This window comes from Pipistrellus kuhlii, unplaced genomic scaffold (assembly GCF_014108245.1).
Source record: "Pipistrellus kuhlii isolate mPipKuh1 unplaced genomic scaffold, mPipKuh1.p scaffold_m20_p_26, whole genome shotgun sequence".
In the NCBI taxonomy this organism is placed as follows: domain Eukaryota; kingdom Metazoa; phylum Chordata; class Mammalia; order Chiroptera; family Vespertilionidae; genus Pipistrellus; species Pipistrellus kuhlii.
In genome coordinates this window covers 3,875,282-3,892,557 of record NW_023425525.1, presented here as the reverse complement: position 1 = coordinate 3,892,557, position 17,276 = coordinate 3,875,282, and the positions used below count along the sequence as shown (strand labels likewise).

The 17,276-nt window shown below is 47.3% G+C and overlaps 1 pseudogene; it reads left to right on the top strand.

Moving 5' to 3' along the window:
- Positions 1-661: 661 nt before the first annotated feature.
- LOC123653014 lies at positions 662-12,776 on the top strand (annotated as a pseudogene).
- Positions 12,777-17,276: the final 4,500 nt, after the last annotated feature.

Genomic DNA, 17,276 nt, shown 5'->3' with positions numbered 1-17,276 from the left:
CATCAAAGGGATTCTGTGCGGCTGAGGGGACGGCGGCTGCCTCTTGGCATTTGAACTTGTCTGTAAAGTTACTGTGTTCATCTGGGCTGGGATCACCAGACAAAGGTGTGGTCCCCGCTCCGTCACCTTCCCTGCTCCTCCCGAAGGTCTGGTGTGAGAAGGAGTGGTGGAGGGGTCGGAGCAGGCTCACAGAGGAGCCCGCCATTCTGCACGTGATTTGTTTTTGTGATATTAACCCCCCCTGCTTTTTTCCCTTCCCTCAGCTGGGACCACATTTCTTCCCTTTTCCTTCTGTCAGCTATTGGTTCTCACTCCTGGGTGCTGGTAAAATGACTGAGTGAAATGCTTTCTAAACCCAAATCCTTGCTATTAAAAAAAAAATACATGCTTTTATTGATTTCAGAGAGGGAGGGAGGGAGAGCGGGAGGAGAGAGAAACATTGATGATGAGAAAGAATCATTGACTGGTTGGCTCCTGCACACCCAACACTGGCAGTGGATCCTGCAACCCGGACATGCGCCCTGATTAGGGATGGAACTGTCACCTCCTGGTTCATAGGCTGACTTTCATCCACTGAGCCATGACAGTCGGGCCAGGTCATTGTTTTTAATGCCTAAATGATTCTAAGGACCAGCAAGTTGTGCAACAGTGGTTCTCAGACTGTGCTGTCTCCTCGGTGGGAGAGGGAGCAGGAGGGAGGAACGGGGGCTGATGAGAGCATGGGCCTGACTCAGTCTCCGCCTGTGGGACAGCAGCTACACTGTGAGCTGTTGGGGAAAGACTCCAGACTTCGGATCCCAACGCTGTGTGACGGCTGAGAGGTGTGTGACCACACAAGTCATTAAACTCCCCCCGAGGTGATTGCACTCATTTCCAGAACTGTTAGCCGCTCTGGGTCATAAGGCCTCTGCCCAGTGCCAGGGCCACCATAAGGCTTAGTTTCTGTCCTTCCTCCCTCACGGTGGTGTGCCCTTTCTGGTGTTTCTCCCCCCCCCCCCCTTTTTTACTTTAAAAAGAAATTGTTTTCATTTCCCACAACCCATTCCCAACCCACATTTCCTATGAATGCTTCTGGATACCCCACCACGCCCACCTCCAAGGCTCACCTCCCTCCGGTGTTCCTGGGCCTTGCACTCTGGATCCCACACTCTGATACTTCATTGTCCCCTCATTACTTGGTGAGTATTGGTTGTGTGGGCTGACTGAGCGCTCGCACTGTTTTCTCCAGAGAGCTGCAGGGGAGCGCCTTGCTGATTGATCAGAAGTACCTGTGAGGCTGCTGCCTTCAAAGCCACCCAGAGCGAGGGGACCCCGCACTCGACTGCGGACAAAATGCAGTGGAGAGCCGACAGCATTGCCGTCGCCGCTGGCAGGCATCGAAGCATTCTGGAATAAGCATCAGAATGCCAGTCTCCTCCAACCCCCACTCACTTATTTTCTTGTAAAAATGCAAAACCTGCATTTTCCCACAAACCCAATCTCGCTGTTCGCACAGAGTGAATGCAGCGCCTGTGTTTAGCATTCCAATGTGGTGATTGCACAGTATGCTCACTTCGTGGCTGAATCTTCCATTTCTCTATGAAAACACAAAGGAATGGCTAAATGCTCTAGTGTGTTATTGTGCCCTTCCCTCCCACTGTGATTTTTTCCCTTCTCATCCAGTTTGTCCTCATGCTGAAATGCGCCTGTAGAAACAGCTGAGAAGCCTCAGGTGTGTGTGACGAGAAAGGTGAGTGATGAGGTGAATTGTAGAGACATTTGTGTCAATACACATGTGAATGTATTGGGAAGAGGTAGGTGTGTGTGTGTGTGCATGCCTGTGGAGAAAGCAGATCTCTTTAATGAGGAACAAAAGCTGGGTTACATAAGCAGCACTGTTAGAAGCAGCCTGTATAGCAAGAATGGAAAGAAGGTATGAATATTCATAAGTAAAATGGAAGAAATATTCCTTTGCAAGGAGGAAGTGGAGATGAAATTCTGAACATTGTTTGGCCACAATTTTATCCAGGAAGCTTTGGATCTGTAGATCACACAGTGTATCATACAGACTCAAAGCCTACTAACCCCATTGCCTAGATTTAGCTCCCCTTCTTTGACACTCAAATAACTAGTTCATTGATGTTCACACATGTTACTTAAGCAAATTGGATTCTTACATCTCTGAAGATCTAAAAAAAGAAAATAAATAATCAAGAGAAGAATTATGTACAAAAATTAACTCCAAATGGATCAAAGGTTTAAATGTTAGAGCCAAACCTATGAATTCATGCAAGAAGACATAGGAGTGACTCTGGCAAAGAAATAGGTCGGATTAAGGGCCCAACCTCACTGACAGAGGAAACATTATCAGCTCACGCAAGCCCTGCTTCCCGCAGAGCGCCCTCCCCAAAGATTTCTGGGCGTCTCCTGGAGGCGTTTTGTGTGCACTCAAGAACCAGTTGCCATTGGTCATTGGTCAACAGACATCACCTCTGTGCCTGGCACAGTGCAAGTTCCTGCCACATGTCTGGTGAGGAGTTCCTACCTGCCCTCACTCTTTTGTTCAGGCAAGACTATCACTTCCAAGTATGAGGGAGAGGGATCTTTCTAGACACTTTCAAGCAGCCACTAATCTTTAAAAATGACATAACACCTTGCTGGATGGAACATGATTCTCTCTAATCCTTTCAACACAAACAAATAACAAGATTTACTGGCTGCTTAAAAAAAATGCCCTTGTTGGCATGGCTCAGTGGTTGGAGTATAAGCCTGAGCACCAGAGGGTTACAGATTTGATCCGGCCCCAGTTGGGTGTGTTCAGGAAGGCAACTAGTCAATGTGTTGCTCTCACATCGATGTTTCTTTCTTTCTCCTTCTCTCTCTCTTCGTCTCCTTCCTCCTCCATCTTCTCTCCCCTTCCACTCATTCTAAAAATCAATGGAAAAATCCTCTGATGACGATTAAAAAGAAAAAAAGAAAAGAACAAATGTGTACTGCCTTAGGTCAGGGATAAAGTTAGGTTTTTCATCACACAGCTTTAAACTGTGGGGTTTCAAAGAGTAATGGAGTGTCACCTGTTTGCAGAATGAACATGCTTTTGAAAATCTAGTTCTCAAACAAGCCATTGCCGGTTTCACATGGCATCCAGCTAGCAGGTGCTGACCTGGCCTCAGCCAACTTCCCGCTGACACAGTCCTGGGACCCGGAGAGCAGTGAGCTCTCAGGCAGACAGCCCGTCCATCACCAGAACACACTGGTCCACCAGCTGAGTGCAGTGTCTGCAGAGCTCAAGGCGGATGTGCCAGACCCAGTGCAGCGTTTTGTGCTTGAAAAATCCTCTGCCCTCACCTGTCTGGCTCTGGGGCCTATGCGTCTCCCAGCCACCGCTCAGAGGAGCGTTCTCTCCGTCAGCCCGCCTGGAAGGCCAGGTGTTAGAGTAACTCACCCCGTCAGACCCATCTGGGGACAGAAGACTGGATGTTAAGACTTTTATTTCCCTGTTTATATTTTGGTGACTTTGCTCTTTTTCCTTTTGTGGTGGAGTGATCTTAAATTTAAGTTGTGATAGAAGGAGTTCTATCTGTTACTGCGCATGCCCGGTGCCTAGGACAGTGCTTGGCAGAGCATAGACGCTGACTTAACATTTATTGTTTGGGCGTTCATCATTGTTAGTTCATAATTATTAAAAATCTATAGGATCATAATCAACTTCTAATCACATTCCAAGTTTAATTTTTGAAGAGAACTTCGGCACAGAATTCTTTAATAATTGCCAAGTTAATAATTTCATGAAGAATGTCATCATGAATTCACCCAGAACTCAGAGGAATAAAAACAGGGACTTGTTAAAAGAACGAACAGTCCATCTAACCGCAAAGGGACAGAAATAGCCTCTGCTGGTCCGTGACCTTCAAGGAATGCCTCGCACCCCCACCTGAGGCGGTGAGTGCTGGCAAGCCGGCTCACGCATGGAAGCGGGGCCCGGCCTGTCAATGTCGCTGCCACTGCGGGAGGAAGAAATAATTACTCCTGAACGCCACGTGGTCGTGTCAGCACTGGGGAAAAGTCAATTTGTAAGAAATAAAGAATTAAGTGGGAACAAAAGAAATACTGGGTTTGATGTCAGAATGGAAAGGTTGAGACGAAAAACCAGTGGCCAGAAGGAAGAGTGTGGAAACAGTGAGCTGAAAACATAGGGAGGCCATCAGCACGCCTAGCTCCACCTGAGAACGCATGTGCCCTCTGCAGGCGTCCTGCCTCCCGGCTCCCTCTACCCAGACTGGGCAGAGGATGCTCTCGGACCTCCTGCTGCTGAGTCTAGAACCTGAGCCTGAAACTCATGAGCACTGATGAGAGGTTTATGTGCACATGGAGTTGGAGGTAGCTCTGTGGCCTTACATATCTCTCTCTCTTCTCCCTGCCCCAATTCCTTGATTCTGTCTATGAAAAGAGAGCCACATGCCAAAGCTGACAAGTTCAGGGCAGACCCGCATGGCATCCTTCCAAACTCAGAGGCCAAAGTAATCACATAGGTGGTCTGAACATAAAAACCCTTAACCAGAATCCAGTCATAGTGGTGGCCTCGAGCTTCCTTGACAAAGGTCAGTCTTTACCTTAAGTGAGCCTGTCTGTTGTCTTTTTGCATCTAAGACAACATACCCTTGCCATGCCAGAGGAATCTGCTTTTCCTGAACCCCTCGGGGAATACCCACTGTACCAGAGCAGGAGACCATACCCCTCATGGCTGCCTTCTCCCCGCAGTGCCGTCTCTCTGTGCTGTCAGTGTTCACTGCTAACTGTCCTGCACCCAGAGGAGAATGTCTCTCTAGTTAGCTCTTTAGCCAATCTCAGGTTCCCCTGCTTTGCCTTCTCCCACCTCCCTAATCTACCACCAATGGGTTTCATGCTGCCTCTTTACTTACAGCTCCTCCTCTGATCCTACCGTATATAAATAAGCTGCGACACTGCCACTCTCCAGAGCAGTTTCTCAATCTGTTGAGATTTTGCTTCCCAGAAATTGTCAGTTTGGCTCAAATAAACTCATAAAAATTCTCTGCAGGTATGGAAGTTTCTCACGCCAACCATTCCTACATCTAAATTACTTCCTCATCTGTAAAAGATAAAGATGTAGTAGACTAAAATATTTTTAATTCTGCCATTTAAAGGTGCTTTGAATATAGGTTTTTAAGAATTATTCAAGTATGGCAAGGCCGCCAGACCAGAAGACAAATGCCACTGGATAGACAGTTTATTATCCTCACAGCTTCAAGAGGAGCCTCAGCATGCGGTGATGGGGAGGGGGCATGGGAACGGCCAGGGCTGGCCAGGAGGAAAGAGACCAGGGCGGCATTGTGACCTTTGTTGTGGTTTCGCAGGAAGAAATGGGCCTGCAGGGTAAGCAGGCTTCGGATTGGCTAGTTTGGATGAATTTACTGGGTCCTGGAGCATAGGGTCCTGTCCCTGGTTGTCTAGTCTCTGGTGCTGTGGTGATTAGGGCAAGTGGGTATGGCCAGAGTGGGAGCCTGGATGAAGGAGGTGGCTGGAGATCAGGGCTGGATTGGTTAGCTTGCATTTGAAAGAAGGGATCAGTGGCCTTTACTAGCTCCAGGAATTGACCAATCCTGGGAGGGGCAGTCCCTCCAGGGTTAGGAAGGCCAGGGTGTCAAAGCTTCTGAACACAGAGCATAAAATAGACATGGTTAGTAAAAACAAAGGGCATTGGCATGGATTCGGTTTAGTAGGTTGACAAACCAAGCATTTCACTTGTGACTTTCATCACAGCATTGAAAGGTCAGGCTAAGGATAAATTCAAGACCGTGAAAGAGGGTCTCAAACCTAATGTGAATAGACTGCCTCTGTTGCCTGGGAACCGCCTCGCCCTTGGGATGTGCCCTCTCCAAGCACTAAAAACAAAAAACAAAAACAAAACAAAACAAAACAAAAAAAACGACTTCAGGAGAAAGATGGTTTAGGTTTTATTATTGACCATTAACTGGGCACAACCAACGGGAAGAAAAAGGATGGTGTAGGACTGCTGAGGAGAGCAGGGAGAGTTTCTCTGGATCACAAGGTGGAGATCCAGACTAGGGCATCAATAGTAGATGTTCTTATCACTCCATAGCTGTTCTGAGCCTTGGAGAAATTGGTCTGCAGGAAATTACTTTCATGGAGGGGGGAAAGAATGACATGAGGTTATTGTCCCCAAGTGGCTCTTTCCAACTTCCCAAAATAACACACAGAGAAGATGTCAAGGGAAGGGGACATTTGGACACCAAAAACTACGATTGCCTAGCAGCCTATTCTGGAGATTGGAAAGAATTCTCTCTAGCAGTAAAGTTGATGCAATTGGATTGAAAAGGACTATCAGTGGCTCATTCAGGAATGCGAGTTTGACACAGGTGAGAGCAGCTCGCTTTCACCCCGCGCTGCTTGAATCCTGGCCGCTAAAACCCAAGAGGGGGCTCTATCGATTTCTCTTCCCCCGAGACGGACAGGCAAGCAAAGCAAAACCAAAATATGCCCCCGGTAGAAAGCGACAAAGAATGCCAACTATGATGCTAAAAACTTCAAAGAAAAAACCACCAGCCTCTGAAAAGGCTTTATTTCAGAAACCAAGAGCAATTATTAGAAACTGTCAACTTCCGCAGGAAAAAAGGAGCTATAACCTTCACGAAAAAGCAGCAGAGGAAAACAGAAACAGAAGAGCCCGAGGTGAAGAGGGAAATGGGTGAGGTAAGGAAGGTATTCAAGAAAACGAACCCAAAATCACAGCAGTTACTGGAAGAACACAAAATCACCGACTCAGAAAATCGGATCAGTAATAAGAGGGCAAGATTAAGAAACGTCAGGAAAACAGGGAAAGAGAATAAAGGAAAAATAAGACAGGAGGTGATAAGTGTCTGGATACACAATGGACGCAACCAAGTAATTATGTAGTGTACTTGAATAAGTCAATAATGGAGCAAGGGGAAAAACAGACAAATATAATAAGGCATAAAAACATCTCCCAGACCAAAAATACTGGGAATTCAACTCAGTAGGGCTGAACACATTCTGAGAAAATTTAGATCCATCCTGACAAAATACTTGATCTACACAAACCACAAGAAAGAGAGAAAGAAAGAAGCCAGTAAGCACAAAAGTGGGTTATGTACAAAGGATAAAAACCATTCAGGCCTCAGTATTTTCTTCTGTGACAGAACTTGAGAAAGATAGAATATTGGCAGGGCTCTGAGGGAAAAATTGCAACAAAAGAATTTTATCACATGAAGACTGACTTCTTGAAGTGTGAAGTTGACATAAAAGTATCCTAGATGTGTAAGGAAAATAGGTTATTAGCTCTTTACCTTTTTAAAAAAGATATATTTCATCTGAATGGGAAAGTGAAATGAAGAACTCAAGATCATAGATTTTATGGTGTTAAGTCAGCCAATGACAATAGACACCACTTAGTGCAAATAATGGTTGAAGATTTAATTACAATACCAATAAGTCTAAGAAGGTGTTTTAAAAAGAAGCTCTATCTGACAAAAGAATAATTATCAAAATCTTAGTCAAAAGCTTAAAATTATATTACAAAACCCAGGAATTAGTTATTTTCATAGAAAAGGGGATTTTAAATTTCGCATAGCTTTTCATTCTTGATTTTGATGTTAGAAGATTACAGTGTTTTATATTTACTTTGAAAAAAACTTAAAACTGACTCATATCTACATAAAATGCACAATATCGAACCTTCAAATTAATGGAGATAAATGCAAACACGTGATTCTAGTTTTAGTTTTAAGGATGCCTGTTAAAATCTATATGTAACATGGTGGATGTATCTGTTTTCTTTTCATTTTGTGGTGTTTTTCAAAATCAACATATAAGTAGAACAAGTTTTTAACGAAGAGATGTCTTTCAGACACAAAGCAAAGTGGCTTCATTGGCACTTCCCAAGGAGTTTCCACATCCAGCTTCGTTTGCTCTGTGCAGCCCACACCCCACGTGGGAGCTCTCCTCTGAGCAGGCTCATTAAGCATCCCCTGAGACACTGGGCTTCATGCAGACTTTCCAGAGGATTTGGGGAAAGTCATCTGCATTGCTTTAAACAACCATTTGCATATTTACTGAGGTTATATGGAAGATTGGTCTTTTCTTTAAATCCTAGAATGGCAATTTTTTATGTGCCTTTTTCTTAGATTAGACGGTGGTCTCTTTGAGGCCTTCAGTGATTTCTTTTGCTCTGGACCCACTACCTGGTCCGGAGCCTGTATCTATGCTTGTCACACGGAAGTGAATAGAAATTATGTAACTGGTTGTTGACATCATCACGGTTTGTTCCTGTTATTGAGCTCACAGCCTTGGTTCTCTTTAGTTGCATCTTGAGACATTTCAAACTGTTTCTCCCTCCATATTTTCCTGAGGTTAACTCACACCTGCAAAACCCAGGTGGCAGTTGTTACTATATATGCTTCTAATTACCAGTAGCTTAAATGAGCCATATTTGTGAAATTGCATTTTCTGCTTTACATTTAAAACTCTTGCCACCATCTGATTTTATTTCGGTCTTGACTTTTCTTGCCCCAAGTTCTATGCATCTGCATTAATTTTACAATACTTTCTCCAGAAAACTATCCGAGTGAACAGTTTAAACATGGCACACCTCCAGGTCTTTGCTCATGCCGTTCACTTGTCTCAAACAACCTCCCCCCTCCCCCCTAGTTATACTCATCTGAATTCCGACGTCATCCCTCCATGAAGCTTCTCCATCACATGTGGGTTTTCATCGCACACGCATAGTCATTATGATAATGCATATCAAGCTGGGCGGGCCTGTGTCTCCTTCATACCCAGTCCCATTCTCAAAACACTATGACATGCATTCAATAAACCCATATTTAAAAAAATATATGTTTTTATTGATTTCAGAGAGGAAGGGAGAGAGAGAGAGAGAAATATCGATGACTCATTGATTGGCTCCTGCATGCCCACACGGGGGATGAGCCCCCAGTCCAGGCATGTGCTTAATCCAGGAATCGAACTGTGATCTCCTGGTTCATAGGTCAGTGCTCAACCACGGAGCCATGTCAGTTGGGCTGAGCAAACCCATATTTACTGACAGTGGACTGTATGCCAGGCCCTCTACCAGACTCCCAGGTTAAAGCGCTGAACAGATAATGAAGAGTGACCTGGTACTGTCTATATAGAGCTCCCAAGCTTACCTAATAAGATGATTTCTTTTGATAGAGCTGTGACCAAAATAAATGGACTGCGATAGGTGGAGTGTGGGAGAATCTACTTTACATAAGTGGGCAAGGTAGACCGACTTGAGGGGAAGCTAGGGCCAAAGTCTAGAGTACAAGAGAGTGCCAGCTATCCCGAGAGCCAGGTAAGTGCCTTCTAGGCAGAGAAGAGGGTGTGTGCAAAGGTGCTGCGGTAGCTATAAGCTTGCTCTGTCCCAGCAAAAAATCAAAGGTCCGGGTGGCTGGAGCAGAGGGTGAGAATCACTCAAAAGGGAAAAGAGTGGCATGAGCTGGCGTCCGTTAGGCAGAAGAACCCAGGCAACACTAGCCCTGCAGTGATGGGGTAGGGGGTGATTTGAGTTCATTGGAGTTTATTAGCCATGAGCTCCCACTCAAGAGTTTAAAATAGGGAAGTGACATTACTCATTTCTACTTTTGGAAGGTCACTATGCAAGGGCATTGGCATGAGACATGTTTTAGGTGGACACTGAAGTCACTGTGATGGGAAAGAAGGGGGAGCGTGGGGTTTGGGGAGGTTTGGGTTTTAGGCAAGGTGCATTTGAAGGTGGAAAAACAAAGCAGGCAGATGGATATATGAGCTTGTAGTTCATGGAAATGTCTGGCAGTGAGATTAGATGTGGGACATTCACATTTACATGGTATTTAAGGCTATGGGATAGAAACAGATTGTTTTGGAAGGATCAGAATAGGACCCAGGCCAAGTCCTGAGGCAACTAAACATTTGGAGGTCAGATGGAAGAGGGAAAATGAGCAAAGTAGCCCACGAAGGAGGGGCCAGGAATGTGTGATTTGAAGAGAAACAAAAGGAGAGCAAAGAGCTCCCTGTGTGGAAGGCTCTGGGAGAGCCAGGCAATGAGGGCAGATTTCCTCCTGAGTTGGCAACTCCAAGGTGGTTGGCAGCCTTATTGGGCATACAGTTTCTCAGAGAAGCTTACCTCCCATTCATACTTCCCGAAAAAAAATTATTTGCTTTATGTATTTCAGTTAAAAATAAAAAAGGAGTCTTAGCAAAAACTGAGTTATTAAAAGAAACAAAGAGCATAACTGCAGGGTAATGAAAGGGACTCCTAGGGAAACTGTGGGCAGAAAAACCTGCAGACTCTAGAGAATGTCTTCAAGAGGAAAGTGGGTGCAGTTGTAAGGACACGGAAGACTTTCAGATGCTTTAGTAATTTAAAACTCCCAAGTGTGGGAAAACACAGAAGTGTCTCCATGAAGGAGGACGCTTGCTTAGTGCCTTGATCCTGAGGGTGGAGGGAACTGGGTGGAGCTCCCAGCATCCACTACAGGTCATTGTGAAAAAGTGCCAACTAGAGAATCTGGAATTTAAATTTTGATCATTAAAAAAACAACAACAAGTAAATGAGAAGACTGGATGAGGCTGAAGACAGAATGAGTGAGCTAGAAGACAGAGCCAGGGGCTTCTCCCACAAGGCAGTGCACTCACAGGAATAGGAAACATGAGGGAAAAGTGAAGTGACATGAGTGGTAATATGAGAAAGTCAATGTGGAACAGTATCCACCAGTACAAACTAGTGATGCTATAAACAGCGAAGCAATAGAAGAATTGGTAAACAGGAGTGAGTCAAAGTTTTAGAAATCTTTCATAGATACTGTATGAAGCTGATGAACCAAGAGACACTAGTGTTGAAATTAAAACCATAGCACTGATCACCAAAAGAATTAAAAACAGAAATGAAGATGTGCGTTAACCTCTAGGGACTGGGAGTAGAGATAGGAATGGGAAGACTTTTCATTTACTATTTTATACTTAAAAAAGGCATATTTCTTTAAAAAAATTAAGAATGTTGACCTCTCCATCTGACTATGATGGTGTAGAGATTAATCACTGTTACAAGTACCTAATGGTTGACATTCATTTTGGCTCCATTTATTGTGTGTTAGGCATAGTTTGAGAGATGTATCATCATCCCATCATCTCCATTTGGGAGACTCAGAGAAAAATACAATAAATTTATTCAAAGCCATGTGCCTATTAAGAAGTGGAGCTGGGATTCCTTTCTGAATCTGAAGCTCCCCCAGCCTGGATATTTAAATACTCTATAAGTTTTACTCTGATGAGATTCGTGGGCTAATTCTCTTGTCAGTGTTCACTGTACTTTTGTAGGGATTCCTTGAGTTATTTACCAAAGTTGCTTCTTTGGCCATTGGTCTTTGGGCCTTGGTGGTAAACACTGAAAAGTCTTGATAAATGTCCTGCCAAACCAAATTCAAACAGGAGTCTCTCTGCTGCTCCTCCTGTTCGTCAGGCAGCCTCTCCTCCTGCGCAGTGCCACCAGCCACAACCCTGAGGCACAGTGGTGAAGGTCGGAGTGAAAGGATTTGGCTGCATTGGGTGCCTGGTCACCAGGGCAGCTTTTAACTCTGGCAAAGGGGAAATTGTCTTCATCAATGACCCCTTCATTGACCTCAACTACATGGTGTACCTGCTCCAGTCTGATTCTACTTGTGGCAAGTTCAAAGGCACAGTCAAGGCCAAGAACGGGAAGCTCGTCATCAATGGAAAGCCCATCACCACCTTCCAGGAGCGAGATCCGCCAACATCAAATGGGGTGACGCTGGTGCTGGGTATGTGGTGGAGTCCCCCGGTGACTTCACTATCATGGAGAGGGCCGGGGCTCACTTGAAGGGTAGACCCAAGAGGGTCCTCATCTCGGCCCCTTCTGCGGATGCCCCCGTTTGTGAACCATGACAAGTATGACAACTCCCTCAACACTGTCAGCAATGCCTCCTGCACCACCAACTGCTTACACCCCCCCGGCCAAGGTCATCCATGACAACTTAGGCATCATGGAGGGACTCATGACCACAGTCCATGCTGTCACCACCACCCAGAAGACCGTGGGTGGCCCCTCTGGAAGCTGTGGCATGATGGCTGAGGGGCTTCCCAGAACAGCATCCCTGTTTCTACTGGTGCTGCCAAGGCTGTGGGCAAGGTCATCCCTGAGCTGAATGGGAAGCTAACTGGCATGGTCTTCCGTGCCCCCAGCCCCAGTGTGTTGGTTGTGGGTCTGACCTGCTGCCTGGAGAAAGATGCCAAATACGATGACATCAAGAAGGTAGTGAAGCAGGCGTCAGAGGGCCCCCGCAAGGGCATCCTGAGCTACACTGAGGACCAGGTTGTCTCCTGCGACTTTTAACAGTGACACCCACTCCTCCACCTTTGATGCCGGGGCTGGCATTGCCCTCAATGGCCACTTTGTCAAGCTCGTTCCCTGGTATGACAGTGAATTTGGCTAAAGCAACAGGGTGGTGCACCGTATGGTCTCCATGGCCTCCAAGGAGCAGGAGCCCCTGGACCGCCAGCCCCGGAAGAGTAAGAGGGCCTCCGCTCCTGAGGAGTCCCTGCCCCAGATCGATCCCCGGGCACAACGGGAATCTCCTGACCACCGCTCCCATCCCAGAGCCCTGAAGCAGGGGAGGGGTATAGGGAGCCCTACTATGTCGTGCACCGTCAATAAAGTTCACTGTACACAGCCCCCCCCACCCCCCCAAAAAAAATTCCAAACAGGAGCGCACATGGGGTGAAGAGGGGACATGGCAGCCCTGGAGAGATTTTTTTTTTTTTTTTAAGTGGGATGGGGTGGCTGGACCGGAGGGGACCGTGCAGAGAGTAGAGTTTCCATTCTGGGGTGTAGGCCCTCCACCACGGAACAGCAATGTAGTGACTATGAAATGGGGCATGGTGGGGGTGAACACCACGGCACAGAAATGATCCCAAGCTACGTGAGAGCGGACAGGCGGCTAAGCTGGATGCCAGCCGAGTTCAGTGTGCGGTTGGACCAAGGCAGCAGGTGAAGGCCTGTTGCTTGTTTGGGAGCGTCCCCAGCTGGGATGGACAACTGGGGGTTCTGCGGCCTCTCCCGCCGTTTTAACGCTTCAGTCTCTGCAGCTCCCCGGTCCCTTGGTTGGTGTGTGACCATCACCTCCAGCTTGGGCTTCCTGCCTAACTCGCTGTTTGTTCTTCTCATGTGCATTTTTGCCTTGCCTTTAATTCATTCTTCACTTAGTAGGTGAAGCTATAAAAAAAGCTGACCATGACAATCTCTTGCTTAAAGTCTTTCACTTGGAAAACAAGACAAAGCAAAACAGAACACAAAAGGGTGTCAGTGCCTCCCCCTTGCCCTCCGTGTATGCAGCTCTGTGATGTGGCTCCAGGCCCGAACATGGGCTTCCTCCCCCTCTCCGAGCCCATGTTGGTATCGTCACACTGCAGCCAACTGGCCTTTTAAAATTTCCTCTGCACTGCCATCTCTCCCTTCAAACTGCTTTTTCTCTTGTCTTTCTTTGCCTCAGCCCCTTCCCCATTATGCAACCCACTTCCTTTCCCCCTCTTTGCGCTGGCTAACACCGTCTCCCTTCAGGTGTCAGCTCAGTCACAAGCCCCCTGGAGGCTTAGAGTGATGTTCGCATCCCTGCCTCCAAGGCCCCTGCCCCTTCCTGGGGTTACTAACTTCCTCTGTCCTCCCAACTAGAAGCCAGGAGCCAGGAGGGGGCGCCCTGATTCTCAGGCTCCCACTGCAGCCTCTCTCACAGCAGCTCCCCGGAAGCCAGAGAGTGCACCGGAGTCAATGAGTGATTGACAGAAGGGTGCCCTTGCTCAGTAACCCTCCTCCTCTCCTGCTTGTCTGACAGCGGCCCGGACCTTGTTATCTCAGGCGCAGCAGCTTCCTGAAGCGGAGGCCACTCTCTGTATCTCCAGAGCTGTTTGACGTCTGGAGCCAAGCCAACAGGAGCCTGATTCTAAGACAGGAAAAGAGAAATGGGTTCTTCAAGCAATAGATCTTGAGGCTGATTGGGGCAGAATTCTGAAGCAAATGACCGAATGCATTAGTAAATGCTCCAGGCCCGCCTGGAGTCCAATTAGTGGTGGTGGTTGTTTTAAAACGAATTAGGAATAAATATTTGTGAGCACTTAGAAAGAAGTTGATCAACATAAGCCGTCATTGATTAAAAAATAACAGGCTGTTTTAGCAGGCCGGGGTTCCACTCACCCTCCTACCTGGGATTCCATGCACGTAAGGAAGGATAACGGTTTGGGAAACACCCGATCGAGGAATGAAGATCTGGGAAATCCCCCCGGACACCTGTCCATCCGCAGCAATGCAAAGCTGTCTCACAAGCATAGTCTACAAATCAGCGTAGACTTGCGGCTTCAGTGAGTTTCCCTGTCCAGCCCGCGCTCCCTCCCTGCTTCCTTTCCTCTTGCCAGACCTGCGGCTGAGATGGCGGGCCCATCCCTCACACCTGAGCCTTAGACGAGGCTACGCCCCCCGCCCGAGGGCTTCTGCACCCGCCGAGGAGGGCTGCCCTCCCCTCCATGGCCCCCTCTCTACCACAGCGTGGCCTAGGGATCCAGCGGCCCCAGCTCTGTCCAGGAGCTGAAATAAAACCAGAGCAGTGGTCCTAGCTCTTTCTCCCCGATGGTCACAGACTCCCACATGGAAAAGGAGGGGCTGTTGCTTTCCTTTTTGGAGACTCTGTTACCATGACCAGCTGATTAGAAGACTGGTGTAGATCCTGATAGCTCACATTCATCAACTGCTTTCCTAGGCCAGGCCCTGTCCGAAGAACTTGACATGTACGAACTCATTTAACCTTTCTCAGGCCTCGTAGGAAGATGTGGTTTCCATCCCATGTGTTGCCACATGCATAGGGTAATGCAGCTGGTAAAGGGCAATACTGGGATTTATACCCAGCCATCGAGTGCCAGTTACCCATGGCACCACCACCCGACTGTGCCCCTGCAGACCACCAGTGGAGCCCAGGGTGCAGGTGGATTTCTCTAAGGCCTCCAACACCTCTAAGATGTCTGCGAGGACAGCGGGAAGGGAAGGCCTGGCATTGTGCAGTTAAGAGGGTTGTTAGGCCGAAACTGGTTTGGCTCAGTGGACAGAGCATGGGCCTGCGGACTGTAAGGTCCCAGGTTCAATTCCGGTCAAGGGCATGTACCTTGGTTGCAGGCACATCCCCAGTGGGGGGTGTGCAAGAGGCAACTGATCGATGATTCTCATCGATGTTTCAACACTCTTATCTCTCTCCCTTCCTCTCTGTAAAAAATCAATTATATATATATGTGTGTGTGTGTGTGTGTGTGTGTGTGTGTGTGTGTGTGTATATATATATATACATATATATATATATATATATATATATATATATATATATATATATATATAATTGATTCAGTTACTAAAACCCTCATATATATATGAACCAGTGAACCCAAAGGATACTGATTCCTGCCAGGGAGGAGAGGTGCCCTTACCTAATCTGCAGGTATGGGAGATATTGGGGTGCCTGAATCAAAGCCAGAGACTGGGAGAAGATGGACCAGGGCCTTTAGTCCCAAAGACCAACCCCATAAGCACGCTAGGTCCTAACAGAAACACAGCAAAGCATTTCAGGTCTTGCCCTTGCACCGGGATTAACAGTAAGATATATTTGAAAAATAACTGATAAAAGCTTAGGCTGTATGAATTACTTTTTAAAATCGTTCAAGAGCTCAGGCTAACTGGTTGTTAATTAGTTAATTAATTTATATGACAACTACCATTTTTGAAAGGCCAGAGGCAGGTGTCCTTCGGGAGGAAGGAGGCTGAGATGGGAGAGATCTGAAGCCCTGTCACAGGGAGATAAGTCGGAGGGAGGGAGTGAGAATGTCTGCTCCTCAGAGGAGAGCGTTTGGATGGGAGGGGGGCCATCTCCAAACATGGGGGGGGGTCGTCTTTTGGAGGAAGGGTGTTGGCTGCAGAGGGCAGAGCTGAGGGCGAAGGTTACGGGAGGTGGGCTTGTTTCACTGCTGTGCGAGGAGGGGACACAGAGTTCCCCACTGCTCTTGGGACAGTTTTAACAGCTAGTGTTTACTGAGGGCTCTGATGTCCACGCTGAAGTTACGGTCTCTGTATGTCAGGCAGGAAGTGGTGGGTCAAATGCATACTCACCACACAGAGCGCCTGGCAGCATCATTAGTGACGGGCCTTTCACCGGCCGCTTGCTAAGTGACCTCGCTTGATGGTTGCCCTGTTGACTCATAGACGAGAAACTAGAGACATCAAATTTCCATCCCGCTTTTAGTTACTGGCTTATAATGATCTGGACCGAAGTATTCCTGCCACTAATACATTCTCCCAAGGTTACATATATAATAAGGGGTCACTCAGAAAAAATAATGTGAGCTGCTGATGAAAGCCACCTGTGTAATCTTACTTTTTCTAGCATATATAAAAATATAAAAAGAAACCAGTGAAATTACTTTAAGTTTCCATCTCTCTCTCTCTCTCTCTCTCTCTCTCTCTCCCTCTCCCTCTCCCCCCCCCCTCTCTCTCACACACACACGCACACACACACACACACACACACACTGTATAAGTGTATATCTTAACCCAATACACTAACCCAATTGACTATTATTATTTGATGCCCAGCTGGCATGGCTCAGTGGTTGAGCGTGGACCTACGAACCAGGAGGTCACAGTTTGATTCCAGGTCAGGCCACATACCCGGGTTTCGGACTCCATCCCTACTGTGGGGCGTGTAGGAAGCAGTTGATCAACGATTCTATCTCATCATTGGTAGTTCTCTCTCCCTTTCCCTTCCTCTCTGAAATCAGTAAAAATATATATTAAAAAATAAACTATTAACATTTGTTCAAATGATGTAACCAACACTAAAATTCTTAGCACCATTTACATGCTGTTTACACACTCAGTCTCCTGTCTGTGTCCCACTCACGGAACCTCTCAGGTAGGACTGGCCCCTCTCAGGTGGTCAGCAGCTGCTAAAGGGCAGCCAGCACAGGGTTACAGTGTCGGCCTCCTGCGGAGGGGGTGGGGGGGGATGGGAGGAGGGGGGTAGGGGTGGTGGAGGGGGGGGGGGGTGGGTGGAGGGGGTGGTGGTGGTGGAGGGGGGTAGGGGTGGGTGGAGGGGGGTGGGGGTGAGTGGAGGGGGGTAGGGGTCGGTGGAGGGGGGTGAGGGTGGGTCGAGGGTGTGGGTGTGGGTGGAGGGGGGTGGGGGTGGGAGGAGGGG